The sequence below is a fragment of the Rhinoderma darwinii genome, chromosome 3 (assembly GCF_050947455.1).
Source record: "Rhinoderma darwinii isolate aRhiDar2 chromosome 3, aRhiDar2.hap1, whole genome shotgun sequence".
NCBI lineage: Eukaryota > Metazoa > Chordata > Amphibia > Anura > Rhinodermatidae > Rhinoderma > Rhinoderma darwinii.
Genome location: NC_134689.1, coordinates 336,849,497 through 336,864,717, shown reverse-complemented (window position 1 = coordinate 336,864,717; position 15,221 = coordinate 336,849,497). Strand labels below are relative to the sequence as shown.

Sequence of the window (15,221 nt, the reverse complement as noted above, 5' to 3'; positions counted from 1 at the left end):
GAGGAGCGCGTCACTCCTTTATTTGAAGCTAGCACCAGCCGTTTTTGGTATTTACACTGTGCTGCTCCTACTATTTGCTTGATCATATATATATATATATATATATATATATATATATATTAGGGTATGCTCACACGGCTTATTTTCAGTCGTTTTTCGGGCCGAAAACGCCCCGAAAAACAGCTGAAAATACGGAGGCTGAACGCCTCCAAACATCTACCCATTGATTTTAATGGGAAAGACGGCGTTTCGCTCCCACAAGGCGTATTGTTGCGTGGTCGTTAGTAAAAATAGAAAAATAGCTACAAAAATGGCCTTAAAAAACGCATTAAAAAAACGCTTGATGCATAAAAAACGGCTGAAAATCAGGGGCTGTTTTCCCTTGATAACAGCTCCGTATTTTAAAGCCGTTTTTAGTTTGCCGTGTTAACATACCCTAAGATTATATGCAATGGGGCTACACACTGTATAGTACGGATAAAAATTGAACACATTATCTCCAGGAAAAGTTCCTCACCATCCCCAATATCAAGGGGGTCAGATGTGGTAGATGAAGTGTGAGAACACACATGGTGTTTCTACGGCCGGGTCTCTCAGCCTTCACATTAAGTGATAAAGGATAAAAGCAGACAAACATAGCGCATGACTGAAGCGTTGGATAAAATCTTTTGGTACTTTATTCCATACACTCACAGAGTGACAAAGAAAAAAGCGCTCATAAATATATAAAACCTCTGTGTTGCATGCCAAGCCTTTCCTGCCCGACCCTGGATTTCGCCTTGTCCAGATTCTTGTGGGGCATGGCTAAAGCGCGCCCTGGTCTCTCATTAAATACACATTGTACAACACATCAATACACACCTGCATCTATACAAATAGCATACCTATTCTAAAACCATCAGCATGTTTTACATTAAAAATGCAATATAAAATATTATTTCCTCCTTCCACCACTCTCTTTTTATTAATAACAGATTATATTGTAACATCTGAAAGGAAACTGAGCATAGAGCAGAAAAAGTCCACTGCAATAAGACATTGTTCACACTTACTCTACTGCAGACAGATTATAGATTCATATGATTCTGTGAAAACAAATTCATATCCGCTGTCCACCTTATTGCAATCAATTTATTCTTCGCATTGACACTTTACTAAAGCCCATAGATCATGGCGAATTAATAAGAATGCAAACAGTTATGGCAAATTACTGCACACAATAATAGAGTCCTGTTCACACGTACTTTCTGCCAACCAACTTACCAATACTATCACTAAGGGTTTTTACAACTGTAGGAAATGTAAGGCATGCAAAGAAAGAGGTTTAATCACACAACATAAGGGTATTCACAGTATTCAATTTGATACAAAAGAGTATAAAATCAAAGAATACATCACATGGGACACACAGAACGTGATCTACACTGTGTTCCAATTTATTATGCACATTGGATTTAAGTGTCATAAACATTTAATTATTAGTTTTTCAATTAAACTCATGGATGGCATTGTGTCTTAGGGCTCTTTGGATCATTGTAATCAATCTCAGACACCTGTGATAATTAGTTTGCCAGGTGTGCCCAAACAAAGGAAAACTACTTAAGAAGGACGTTCCACATTATTAAGCAGGCCACAGGTTTCAAGCAATATGGGAAAGAAAAAGGATCTCTCTGCTGCCGAAAAGCGTGAAATAGTGCAATACCTTGGACAAGGTATGAAAACATAGGATATTTCAAGAAAACTTAAGCGTGATCATCGTACTGTGAAAAGATTTGTGACTGATTCAGAGCACAGACGGGTTAGTTCAGATAAAGGCATGATGAGGAAGGTTTCTGCCAGACAAATTAATAGGATTAGGAGAGCAGCTGCTAAAATGCCATTGCAAAGCAGCAAACAGGTATTTGAAGTCGCTGGTGCCTCTGGAGTCCCGCGAACCTCAAGATGTAGAATCCTCCAGAGGTTTGCAAGTGTGCATAAAGCTATTATTCGGTCACCCCTAAACAATGCTCTCAAGCAGAAATGGTTGCAGTGGGCTCAGAAATACATGAAGACTAATTTTCAAACCGTGTTGTCTACTGATGAGTGTCGTGCTACCCTGGATAGTCCAGATGGATGGAGTAGTGGATGGTTGGTGAATGGCCACCATGTCCCAACAAGGCTGCAACATCAGCAAGGAGGTGGCGGAGTCATGTTTTGGGCTGGAATCATGGGAAGAGAGCTGGTAGGCCCCTTTAGGGTCCCTGGCGGTGTGAAAATGACCTCTGCAAAGTACGTAGAGTTTATGACTGACCACTTTCTTCCGTGGTACAAAAAGAACTGTGCCTTCCGTAGCAAAATTATCTTCATGCATGACAATGCAACATCTCATGCTGCAAATAATACCTCTATGTCAATGGCTGCTATGGGCATAAAAGGAGAGAAACTCATGGTGTGGCCCCCATGTTCCCCTGACCTCAACCCTATTGAGAACCTTTGGAGCATCCTCAAGTAAAATATCTATGAGGGTGGGAGGCAGTTCACATCAAAACAGAAGCTCTGGGAGGCTATTCTGACATCCTGCAAAGATATTCAAGCAGAAACTGTCCAAATACTCACAAATTCAATGGATGCAAGAATTGTGAAGGTGATATCAAAGACGGGGTCCTATGTTAACATGTAACTTGGCCTGTTAAGTTTATTTTGATTGAAAGAGCTTTTGATTTCTGTAAATATGACCTCCTGATGCTGCAAATTCAACAAATTACCATTTTAGTTCTATTTACAACCTTTAAAATGTTTTGATTTCTGTTGTGCATAATAATTTGAAAGTTTTTTACTTCTAAAAAAAAATCTGTTATCATTAGCAGATTTGTTCAATAAAATTTGCATTATACTCCAAGGGTTGATGGCTTGAAGATTATACTGACTGTCATTTGCATCGACTATTTAGGAAAATCAGCGAAAAATAACATTTGCATAATAATTTGGAACGCGGTGTATTTGATCACCTGTCTGTGCGGCTTAAAGTATCTTGGCTGAACAGACTGAAAATTAAAAACTAGGATGCTGGAGCACTGCCGCATTATAAGAAAACGTGTATAGAGGCTAGTTGAGAACAGAGAGAAGAAATAGGCGCTACATAGGGTGAGTACATCAGGATAGCATTCGCTTTCTCTATTAGATATAGTATAAGGAAGCTCACCTTTGGGGGTTGTGCATGGATAGGCACAACACTATAGCGGAGATAGTTGGTTAGGAATCGTAATCCCTAGGGCGTCAGGTGCCAACCTCACCAGGGAGTAAATGCAGGTAGAAAAAAAATGAGAACCAGGTGGGATCCACTGTGAAAAAAACGACACTATCCAGGCGCAATACTTCCATGAGTCTAACACGTTTTTTGGAAGAAATATATAATTTATTGTCTAAAACAATAGATCATAATAAATGTACATAAAAAAGAAAAAGTCTCTTGAGGTACAAGACATTTCGGGGAAACAGAACTGCTTTATCAAGTAAACATGAGACAATGAACTTCATATTTAACTATAAACTCATAACAATCTTACATTTCCTGTAATCTATCAAGATGACACGGCCTTTCAGGCAGAGTGGAAAGAAGCTCATTTAATCCACTCGTTAAACCTAGTGAAGATTATTCTAAAAACAAATGAAAAGGAGTATGAACAAATTACAACTGAGCTTTGTAAAGTTAAATTAGAACTGAGAACTAGACTTACTGAACAACAAATTAATGATTTCTCCAAGAAGCTAGAAAAAACGCTCGTCCCGATTCAAGCTGAGATAAAAGAAAGGAAAAAATATAAATTCTTTAGAGATAAAAATGATTTAGATCTAGGAAAAGTCTTTGATTGGGGTAACAAACGGCAACAAAAAAAGAAAAAAATCGCTCTTCTGGAAGAAAAAATATTAATAATGACATTTGGGCAACAGATTCTGATTCAAGTATATCGGACGATGCCAGTAAAATTCAAAAGAACCAAATGCCCCTTTAGGAGATGCATCAGACGAGGGGGCAGAAGAAAAGGAAGAAGTGAAAAAGGAAGGAAAATTTGGCCGGAAAAGGAAGCAGGTTACATGGAGGAAGTAGGAGTGTTGGAGAATGACTCTATTACAAATATCATTAATCTTACAGAACTGACCTTGGATAAGGCCTGTGTTAGTCTTCTAGAGAAAGGTCTCAATTTCAGCTTGGCAGAGAATTTCGATATAGTAGACTTTGAGTAGGATCTATTTAAGGGTGTAAGGAAACTTAATCTGCATAAAGCAATAAATAAATTAACAATAGATAATGCCAACATTAGAAGGGAATGTGAAATACCATGTCAGGTAGGCCCACTTTCCGAGTCAGAAATAGCTTGCTTCCAAATATTGGTAGACAACCTCCCAGATGAAGACACTGTGATCACACATAAAACAACTGAAATCGATTACTTTAAGGGTGGAATACCCTCTACTTTTTCACCCCTATAGCATCAGGCAGTAACCTAGAACTTTTCTCCCTAGTTGTAAAACATGAGGTGGAATCGATCCTATATAAAAGTAATTGTAATATCACAGAAGAGGAGGAAAGAGCACTGAATTCATTGAAAAAAAAGCAGATAAGGAGGTAACATAGTCCTTATGACTAGGGAATATTATCTCTCTGAAGCCTTAAAACAACTGTCAGACACAAATACTTATTCAAAATTAAAAGGTGATCCTACCAGCAAATTCCAGTTAAAATTACAATCCTTTCTAAGGAGAGATGTGGAAAATGGCTGCTTATCACGGAAAATGGCAGACAAATTATATCCTGAGTTCCCTTCAAAACCCACGTGGTATTTTCTACCTAAAATACATAAAGCTCGTAATAATCCTCCAGGCCGCCCAATTGTCTTGGTAGTCAGCTCTCTAACCGAGCCCCCCTCTAAATGTAGCGTCCATGGCCGCGGACCGTCGGGTTTACTCACCTCCCGACGCCCGCAGCCATGGATCTGTGAGCGCTGGTCCCCATCTCCTTCCTAGGAGATACCAGCGCTCACTTCTGCTCCATTCTTCTGTGTCCCGTAGGGTGCGCTCACACGCTCGTGCACGGCCTTAAAGGGCCAGCGCGCGTACAAAGGAAATCGTCATCATCAACTGCCATGATTTCCTGGTCTATAAAAAGGCCCCAGGCCTTCTGATCCTTGCCTGAGCATTGTTAGTCTATCCCAGTCTGTCTTGCTAATGGTCCCTTAGTGTTTCCCCATTCCAGTTGTTACCCGTGCCCTGTTACCAGTTCCTGTATCCCGTATTGTTCTTGTTCCTGTGCCTACTGGTGTTGGAGTCGTGTCTACTGCACCTGCTGTCGTTTGCCACGTCCAGTGTCGTTTGCCACGTCCAGTGTCTTCTGCCACGCCCAGTGTCTTCTGCCACGTCGTGTCTTTTGCCACATCCCATGCCTTCTGCCACGTTCAGGGTCTTCTGCCACATCGGATACTGCCCGCCACGTCTGGCGCTACCTGCCGCACCGGCCTCCATCCGTGCTGAAGCCACAGCCACTGTCTGGACTAGTTCAGGTACCCAAGCGTTGCTATCTGCTATTGACTTTCGTATAGACTGTGACCTGGTCAGCTGCCTCCCCGCTACGGCGGAGCAGCCTAGTGGGTCCACATACCCTGTGATCGTGACAGTATGCTCAGGCCATGGAACCCGCTGGCCAGCCCAATACCGCAGTCCAGTAGATACAGACGGAGATGAATGAACTACGCACATGTCAGGATCAACTCCTTGAGGCTGTGAATTCTATCCTGGTCTGCCAGGATCTACTCACTGTTCCACCCCCGGTTCTTCCTCCTGAGGCTGTTGCTGTGCCACTGCCCGTTGCTCCTCCTGTTTGTTCTGGATCCACAGTTCCTCTGCCTCTTCCTCCTCGCTATGACGGTGAACCCAGAGCATGTAGAGGATTTCTTAATCAATGCACGGTTCATTTTAGGCTACGGCCTCATCTCTTCCCCTCCAAGGATGCCAAAGTGGCGTTTATTATCTCCCTCTTCGTTGGCAAGGCCCTCGCATGGGCGAACCCAATCTTGGAGCAACAAGGACCTGTATCCGCAGACCTAGCCTTGCTCCTGCAGTTCTTTCGTGCCGTGTTCGAGGAGCCGGGTCGAACATCCTCTGCCGCAGCCACTCTGTTGACCCTCAAGCAAGAGGGCTCCACAGTAGGGGAGTATGCTATCTCCTTCCGTACCCTAGCAGCCGAGCTGGCATGGAACAATGAGGCACTGGTGGCGACCTTCTGGCAGGGACTGTCCTCTCACATCAAGGACGAACTGGCGGCCCGTGACCTTCCTTCTACCTTGGATGCCCTCATCCTGTTAGCCACCCGGGTTGATATGAGAAACCGGGAGTGCACTCAAGAGGTTTGACAGGAGAGCCGGGCCCACAGACCAGCACCCTCGGTCCAGAGACCTCTATTGTCTTCCCCTAGTGCACTACCTGAAGAACCCATGCAGGTAGACAGAGTCAGGTTATCTGAACAGGAGAACCAATGCAGACGCTCCTTTGGACTATGTATGTATTGTGGCCTTAAGGGTCATTTTGCACGCCAATGCCCACAGAAACCGGGAAACTCCAGTACCTAGGGTTGGTTGAAGAGGCAACTCTAGGTGGAACGTCTCCAAACGGTAAAACCTCTTCCAGATTATCGATTCCTATGGCCATCGTCTCCGGAGAAACGTCACATCCTTCCTCCGCCTATCTTGACTCTGGAGCGGCTGCTGATTTCATCCAGCAGGATCTAGTGGATCATTTACGTCTACTCACAGTCCGTCTGTAGAGACCCAGACCTGGCAACAGACCCGGTATTCTATTTTGCTGGCAGTAGATCGCATGAAGCGAAAGGCAGATACTAGGAGAAGAGAGCCGCCTCAGTATATTCCGGGGACTAAAGTCTGGCTGTCCTCTCGGAACATTCGCTTGAAGGTACCCTCATACAAGTTTGCTCCCAGGTTCCTTGGTCCTTTTGAGATTCTGCAACAAATCAACCCTGTCTCCTATAAGCTGCGGCTGCCTCCTACCCTCAGAATCCCCAAATCCTTCCATGTGTCCCTCCTGAAACCAGTGGTCCTGAACCGCTACAGCAAGACTTCTAGTTCCACAGTTGCTCCCAGCGGTCCTTCTGATATATTCGAGGTAAAGGAGATCCTGGACTGCAAATGAGTAGGAGGAAGGACTTTCTATTTGGTGGATTGGAGAGGGTTTGGTCCTGAGGAGAGGTCCTGGGAGCCAGTAGAGAACCTCAGTGCTCCTGCTCTTATTAAAAAGTTCCTCTCTCGCTCTGGCCCTAAGAAGAGGTGGCGTAAGAGGGGGGATACTGTAGCGTCCATGGCCACGGGCCGCCGGGTTTACTCACCACCCGACGCCCGCAGCCATGGATCCGTGAGCGCTGGTCCCGATCTCCTTGTTAGGAGACGCCAGCGCTCACTTCCGCTCCATTCTGTTGTGTCCGGTAGGGTGCGCGCACGCTCGTGCACGACCTTAAAGGGCCAGCGCGCGCACAAAGGAAATCGTCATCATCATCAACTGCCATGATTTTCTGATCTATAAGAAGGCCCCAGGCCTTCTGATCCTTGCCTGAGCGTTGTTAGTCTATCCCAATCTGTCTTGCAAATGGTCCCTTAGTGTTTCCTCGTTCCAGTTGTTACCCGTGCCTTGTTACCCGTTCCTGTATCCCGTATTGTTCTTGTTCCTGTGCCTACCGGTGTTGGAGTCGTGTCTACTGCACCTGCTGTCGTTTGCCACGTCCAGTGTCGTTTGCCACGTCCAGTGTCTTCTGCCACATCCAGTGTCTTCTGCCATGTCCCGTGCCTTCTGCCACGTCCAGTGTCTTCTGCCACATCGGTTACTGCCCGCCACGTCTGGCGCTACCTGCCGCACCGGCCTCCATCCGTGCTGAAGCTACAGCCACCGTCTGGACTAGTTCAGGTACCCAAGCGTTGCTATCTGCTATTGACTTTCGTGTAGACTGTGACCTGGTCAGCTTCCTCCCCGCTACGGCGGAGCGGCCTAGTGGGTCCACATACCCTGTGATCGTAACACTAAATATATAGATTGGCTTTTAAGGCCATCTCTGAAAAGTATTCCAGCACATCTGAAAGTTACTAATGATTTCCTTAACGCTAGTAAGAATGTTACTTGGGAAGATAATTTCTATTTGACTTCTGTCAAGAGCCTTTACACTAGAATCCCACACGACACAGGTGTTGATGCAGTGAGAAAGGTTCCATCTTCAGCAACGAAGAGTGGAAACTACATTTCCTTTGTTTGTGAAGCACTCAACTTTATTCTTACCCATAATGCATTTAAGTTTAATGATACTTGGGACATACAAAATAACGGTACCGCAATGGGTACTCCTGTGGCTTGTAATTTGGCTAATATTTTTTTAACGGTATTTGAAGATAGGTACATCATCACTCACTTGAACCCCTTCCTGACAAAAAAAATCAATAATAGTTCAAAAGAGGAACAGAGATACATTTTTACTTTCAAATATACTTGTCAAGCCCAAATAATAAAAAATTTTGATTTTTAGACACTGGCACCGAATCGAAGGAGATCCCTGTTTGAAAAATGTAGCTATAAAAAAACCTTTGATCTCATTTAGGCAAAGCACTAATATAAAAGATAAACTGGTTCATAGTAGGTTCACTGAAACTAAGGATAGTTGGCTCAAAAGGCTAATCCCAAAGGGGAATTATCGTTGTGGTAATTCTACTCATTGCAAATATGACCTCCAAACTAAAACCCTTAATTTTGCAGGTATTGCACAAAAAGTACAACAATTCATCAGTTGTAAGACTTAATTCTCAAGACTCAATTTTCTGTCCATGTGGACGTTTCTATACAGGTAAAACCAATAGATGTCTGTATGTCAGATTTAGAGAGCATTGTAAATCAATTATAACAGGCGTTCCGAGATGAATCGATCATATGAGAAAGGCTCATGGGGGAGATTTCTCCTCTCTTGAAGTTTTCAGGTATAGAGCAAGTTGAAATTCCTGTAAATGGAGGCGACAGACACAAGATCTTACTCAGAAAAGAAGCAGGATGGATTATACACGCAAATGTGATGGGACCTGCCGGTTTAAAAGATGAAAATGAAATGCCAGTTTTTTTGTAGTCATTTTTGTGCTTATAGTTTTGGTTTTAACTTGCTGCATATTGAGATATGTTGTGCAATTTAATTTCACTTGTATAAGCAATAGCATGCCTCTGTAAAGGGATAATGAACGGATTAGAAAAAAAAAAAGAAGTTATTTACCATGGGGCTATACCAAATAGGCTAGTACCATTCCTTTATTACTGCCCCTTGTTAATCTATGTATACTGTACCTTCTCATCTTCATAGACGTTTCTTATTTAATATTTATATTTGAGCTAAGACTCCCACGCAGCCGCAATAGAGATGATCTCTCTCCAGCGGCTTTCATGATATGATCACGTGGGAATTCAAGTATCCGTCCTGCCATGACGTAATAAGGATTTTGTCTTCTCAATAGTGATTAACATAAAGGGGTGTGTAACAGGGGACGTTCACTGTTTTACTAAGGAAGCTGCAGCTGACCGTAGTTTAAAAGAACGCCGCCAGCAATGATGTTTTCGGTCAGAAGAAGCGCTATACTAAGCGCAAAACAGAATGTAACCTGCCATGCAATCTGCTTTGTCCTCCCTTATACTCTATTATTTTTGCTGAATGCCACAATAAAAGAAAAAAATACAACCATATGGGTGAGTGCCGTCATTTCATCTTCCTCACTATTTGTTGAACTTCATATTTAATCTTTGGTTGAGAATATTAGAATACAACACCTACTGTTCGGTGCGGTGTGGGTGGCACAATGGGAGGTCGGGATATAATATGCCAGTATGCTGGCATTTGTAAACAGTAGAAAGAACGTCATTAGATATTTTTGGCTACGTTATCAGATGGGAAGGTACTCTCCCTGACGTATTCTTGTGACACTTTGTAAAGGGCGTGATAATTAGACACTCATGTATGCTTTTGGGAACAGGTTCCTTATCTCCCTCAAGATGAATAATTGACAGAGTGAATAAATATGCGGAAGGGATGTGTAATAAGGTTGAGCACATTATTGATATGTATTGGGGTGTTACTCGATTGGGTGATGGATATTGCGGAACTCTTCTGTCAAGATATATTGGGATAGTTAAGCAAATATGTACGAAACAAGTTCTTTGGGTGGGACAACGATATTGATGGAAGTATAGGGTTACATGCACACATTGCGTATTTTTCTCCAGAAAATACGCAGCAAAACCGCAGGAAACCCACAAGAAATTTGCAGATAAAAAATGCACCTGAAGGTGCTTTTTTTGATGCGTTTCTGGGTGTTTTTTACGTTTTGATGGCATCCAACCAAATAGGGAGGGGGCAATCTGACTGAAAGGATTGAAGGGTATGGGTTAAAGAGTTCAGGGTTGGGCATCTCCTTTATCGTGTTATTAATATAAGAAGGGTGGGGGCCAAGTGAGTGGCCTATTAGAAGAGTACCTTCTATGCTGCGTCCCGCCCAGCAGAGAGGTGATATATATATATAAATACGAAAGGAAAGAAAAGAGGATGATACATTTTCTATGCTATTTTTCATTGCGATGTAAATTTCTTATATTGTTTTGTATTAAGTCACAGCTGGCGGTTTTCAGATCTTGGTGGTGTGATGAGGAGCTACGAGGGCGGACTTGCCCAAGTGAGTGGCCTATTAGAAGAGTACCTCCTATGCTGCGTCCCGCCCAGCAGAGAGGTGATATAGGGGGAAATGCCTGGTGAGCTTCCTCTTCCTGAGAACCTGGAGGCGAGTGTCCCACCCTCCCTCCCTTGTTTACTTAAAGGGATTAGGACAAGGAACAGGAATATTACGTGTTACAGTTGGTATTATGGAGGTTTTATAGATATACACTGTTAACTTTTATATATTCATGTATGTGTTATAAATATATATATAAGGGGAGGATGATACATTTTCTATGCTATTCTTCATTGCGATGTAAATTTCTTATACTGCTGTTTTGTATTAAGTCACAGCAGGCGGTTTTCAGATCTTGGTGGTGTGATGAGGAGCTACGAGGGCGGACTTGCCCATCGGGAGTCCGGCGGCCAGCATAACGCTTCATAGCTATGCGGATAATACTGGTTGCCGCTGAGCGATTTTGTTGACAGATTTAATAAAAGCTATGGCCGATCACCATCCAGTAAAAATGAAGAAGTGTGTTGTGGTCGTTATTTAACCCTTTCAGGACCAATGGTCATCGATTCCCTCAATAACCAGCCCCATTTTTTCAAATCTGACATATTTTATGTGGTAACTCTGGAATGCTTTTGCCTATCCAAGCGATTCAGAGATTGTTTTCTCGTGACATATTGTACTTTATGTTAGTGGAAAAATGTGGTCAATAAATTCATAGCTTATTTGTGAAAAACACCAAAATGTAAAGAAAATGTGCAAAAATTATAATTTTTCTAATTTTAAATGTAATCTACTTGTAAAACAGATATTAATAGCACACAAAATTGTTGCTAATTAACATACCCCATATGTCTATTTTATATTTGCATTGTTTTTTGAACATTATTTTATCTTTCTAGGACGTTACAAGGCTTAGAACTTTAGCAGCAATTTCTCACATTTTCAAGAAAATTTCAAAAGGCTATTTTGTCAAGGACCAGTTCAGATCTGAAGTGGCTTTGAGGGCCTTATGTACTAAATAGACCCCATAAATCACCCCATTTTAAAAACTGCACCCCTCAAAGTATTCAAAACAGCATTCAGAAAGTTTATTAACCCTTTCACAGGATTCAAAGCAAAGTAGAGGTGAAATTTACACATTTCATTTTTTTTGCCGAAATTCATTTGTAATACATTTTTTTCTGTAACACAGAAGGTTTTACCAGAGAAATGCAACTCAATATTTATTGCCCAGATTCTGCAGTTTTTAGAAATATCCCACATGTGGCTCTGGTGTGATAATGGACTGAAGCACCGGCCTCAGAAGCAAAGGAGCACCTAGTGGATTTTGGGGTCTCCTTTTTTTAGAATATATTTTAGGCACCATGTCAGATTTGAAGAGGTCTTGTGGTGCCAAAACAGTGGAATCTCCCCAAAAGTGGTTTTGGAAACTGCACACCTCAAGGAATTCATCTAGGGGTATAGTTAGCATCTTGACCCGACAGGTCTTTTGCTATATTTATTGGAATATGTCTGTGAAAATGAAAATCTAAATTTTTTCTGAAAAAATATAAAAAAAATGTAATTTTTACAAGGAATAAAGAATATAAGGCACCCCAAAACTTGTAAAGCTATTTCTCACAATTACGGAAATACCCCATATGTGGTAATAAACTGCTGTTTGGACCCACGGCAGGGCTCAGAAGGGAGGGAGCACCATTTGGCTTTTGGAGCGCAGATATTGCTTGGCAACAGTTCTGTTTGGGGTTTTGCTGGTATTTAAATTTATAATGTGGTGGCATATATAATCTGTGCGGAGTGCATCAGGGTATATGTGATCTGTGCGGAGTGCATCAGGGTATATGTAAGCTGGGCAGAGTACATCAGGGCATAATAAGATGGTATAATAATGGGGTAAATAAATAATTCATAGATGTGTGGCCAGTGTCGCACTGATAAATGGTGTCCAATCTTATCCACTTTTGGACACTGCACAATTTCTGTCGCTATATTCTGGCCGCCAGAACTTTTTTAAAAAAAAATTCTCCATCGGAGCCGTGCGAGGGCTTATTTGTTACGTTACAATCTGTAGTTTTCATTGGTACCATTTTAGGGTACATGTGATTTTTTGATCCCTTTTTATTCGATTTTTTGGCAAGCAAAGTGACAAAAAAAAAAACATACATTTTGACAATGTTTTTTGTACTTTTTTTTTTACAGCAATCACTGTGCGCTATAAATGACATTTGACTTTATTCTGCAGGTTGGTACGATTACCGCGATACCATATGTATATCGTTTTTTTATGTTTTGTGGCGTTTGCGCAATAAAATCACTTTTCTATAAAATTATTTATTTTTTGTGTCACCATATTCTGAGAGCCATAATTTTTTTATTTTTCAGTCAAAAAAGCTGTGTAAATGGTTGTTTTTTGCGGGACGGGTGTTAGCTTTTATTGGTATTATTTTGGAGTACATGCAAATTTTTAATCACTTTTTATTCTATATTTTGGAGGGGTGATGACCAAAAAAATTGTGATGCTAGTATTATTTTTAAATTATTTTTTGCGGTGTTCACAGTGTGGGAAAAATAATATTATAGTTTTATAGTTGGGGTCGTTACGAACGCGGTGATACCAAATATGTGCACTTTTTTAACGTATTATTTTTTTTCCTATAATAAAAGACATAGGAAAAAAAGCATTTTTGGTTTTTGTAACTTATAACTTGTTTTTACACTTTTATAAAACATTTTTAATACTTTTTTTCTTTTACTTGTTTTACTTGAAGACCTGCAGCACTGATGGCTGCTATAATACATTACACTACCTAGGTAGTGTAACGTATTATAAACTGTCAGTGTGATGGTGACAGTCACACTGACAGGAAGCCTATGAGGACCAGCTGGTCCTCATAGGCTTCTGTGAATGGCAGAACGGAGTATGGCCTCCGGTTTTGCCTTGCACACGACGGCAGCACCCGCAATCGGTCCTCGGGAAAGTTTGTTGTAGCAACAAACTTTCCAGTTTGTTGCTACAACAAACTTTCCCTGCGATCACATGATCGGGACCTGAACCAATAAGGTCCCGGTCATGTCTCCGGGACCAGAGGCAGGGGTTAACAGCGTGATCCGGGTGTCAGCACTACTGAGGCACCCGGATCGCCCTTTTAACACCCACTGTGAATTCACGTCGGCGCTGCACAGAGCCCAGCAAGCACCGACGTGAATTTACTGTGGGCGGTCAGGAAGCGGTTAATAACGGTGATCATATTCTCTGTAGCCGAACCAATCGGTTCGGCTGTCAGAGAATAGGTTGCTGGGGAGCCGCGGACACTGACACAGCCGGCATCCGAGCGCTTTTCACAGTTCTATGCCGGCTGGAACAGAGATCTGTATATTCACGCCCTGGCTGCACGGGGTATGTGCGAAAAGGACGTGTATCTACAGATTGTCGGCATGAAAGGGTTAATTAGAACAGGCAAAGATGCCCCTCAGTTAGATGTTAGTATACCATGCTTGCAGTCTGATTCGTAAATCGCTGTGTTTTCATGTTGCGTGTTTTGGTGCGATTTTCCTCTGCACTAGGCCGACAGAATTCGCAAGCGGAAGCGCAAGATAAATTGACATGCTGCAAATTTTAAAATCTGCACCGCAGGTCAATTTACGTGCAGGAAAATACTGCAGTGTGTACATGAGATTTCCTGGAATCTCATTGTTTATGTTGGTACTGTATCACGCTGTGGTTTTGCTGAACACAAATATGCGCTGCTAAAACGCACATCATACGCATTGTCTGCATTTACCCTAGTACATTATGTTTTAGGATGTAATTTATTGCATTTACTAACTAGCTGCTATGAATATTGAATTGATTGCAACAGTGTGGAGTGTGAATATAAAAAGAAATACAAAAAATGCATGGAGTTGTGAGTTGGTTGGCAGAAAGTACGTGTGAACAGGACTCTATTATTGTGTGCAGTAATTTGCCATAACTGTTTGCATTCTTATTAATTCGCCATGATCTATGGGGTTTAGTAAAGTGTCATGGCGAAGTATAAATTGGTTGCAATAGGGTGAACTGCGGATATGAAATTGTTTTCACAGAATCATATAAATCTTTAATCTGTCGTAAGGTAGAGTAAGTGTGAACAATGTCTTATTGCAGTGGACTTTTTCTGCTCTATGCTCAGTTTCCTTTCAGATGTTACAATACAATCTGTTATTAATATAAAGAGAGTGGTGGAAGGAGGAAATAATATTTTATATTGCATTATTAATGTAAAACCTGCTGATGGTTTTAGAATATGTATGCTATGTGTATAGATACAGGTGTGCCTAATGATGTGTTGTACAATGTGTATTTAATGAGAGACCAGCGCACGCTTTAGCCATGCCCAAGAAGCTGGACAAGCGAAACCCCGGGTCGGGCAGGAGAGGCTTGGCATGCAACACAGAGGTTTTATATATTTATGAGCGCTTTTTTCTTTGTCACTCTGTGAGTATATGGAATAAAGT

At 41.9% G+C, this 15,221-nt stretch overlaps 1 protein-coding gene across 5 annotated transcripts in view; it reads left to right on the top strand.

Moving 5' to 3' along the window:
• The window catches only part of LOC142749863 (stereocilin-like), a 62,987-nt gene that overhangs the window by 38,293 nt on the left and 9,473 nt on the right, over positions 1 to 15,221 (top strand). The window lies entirely within an intron of this gene.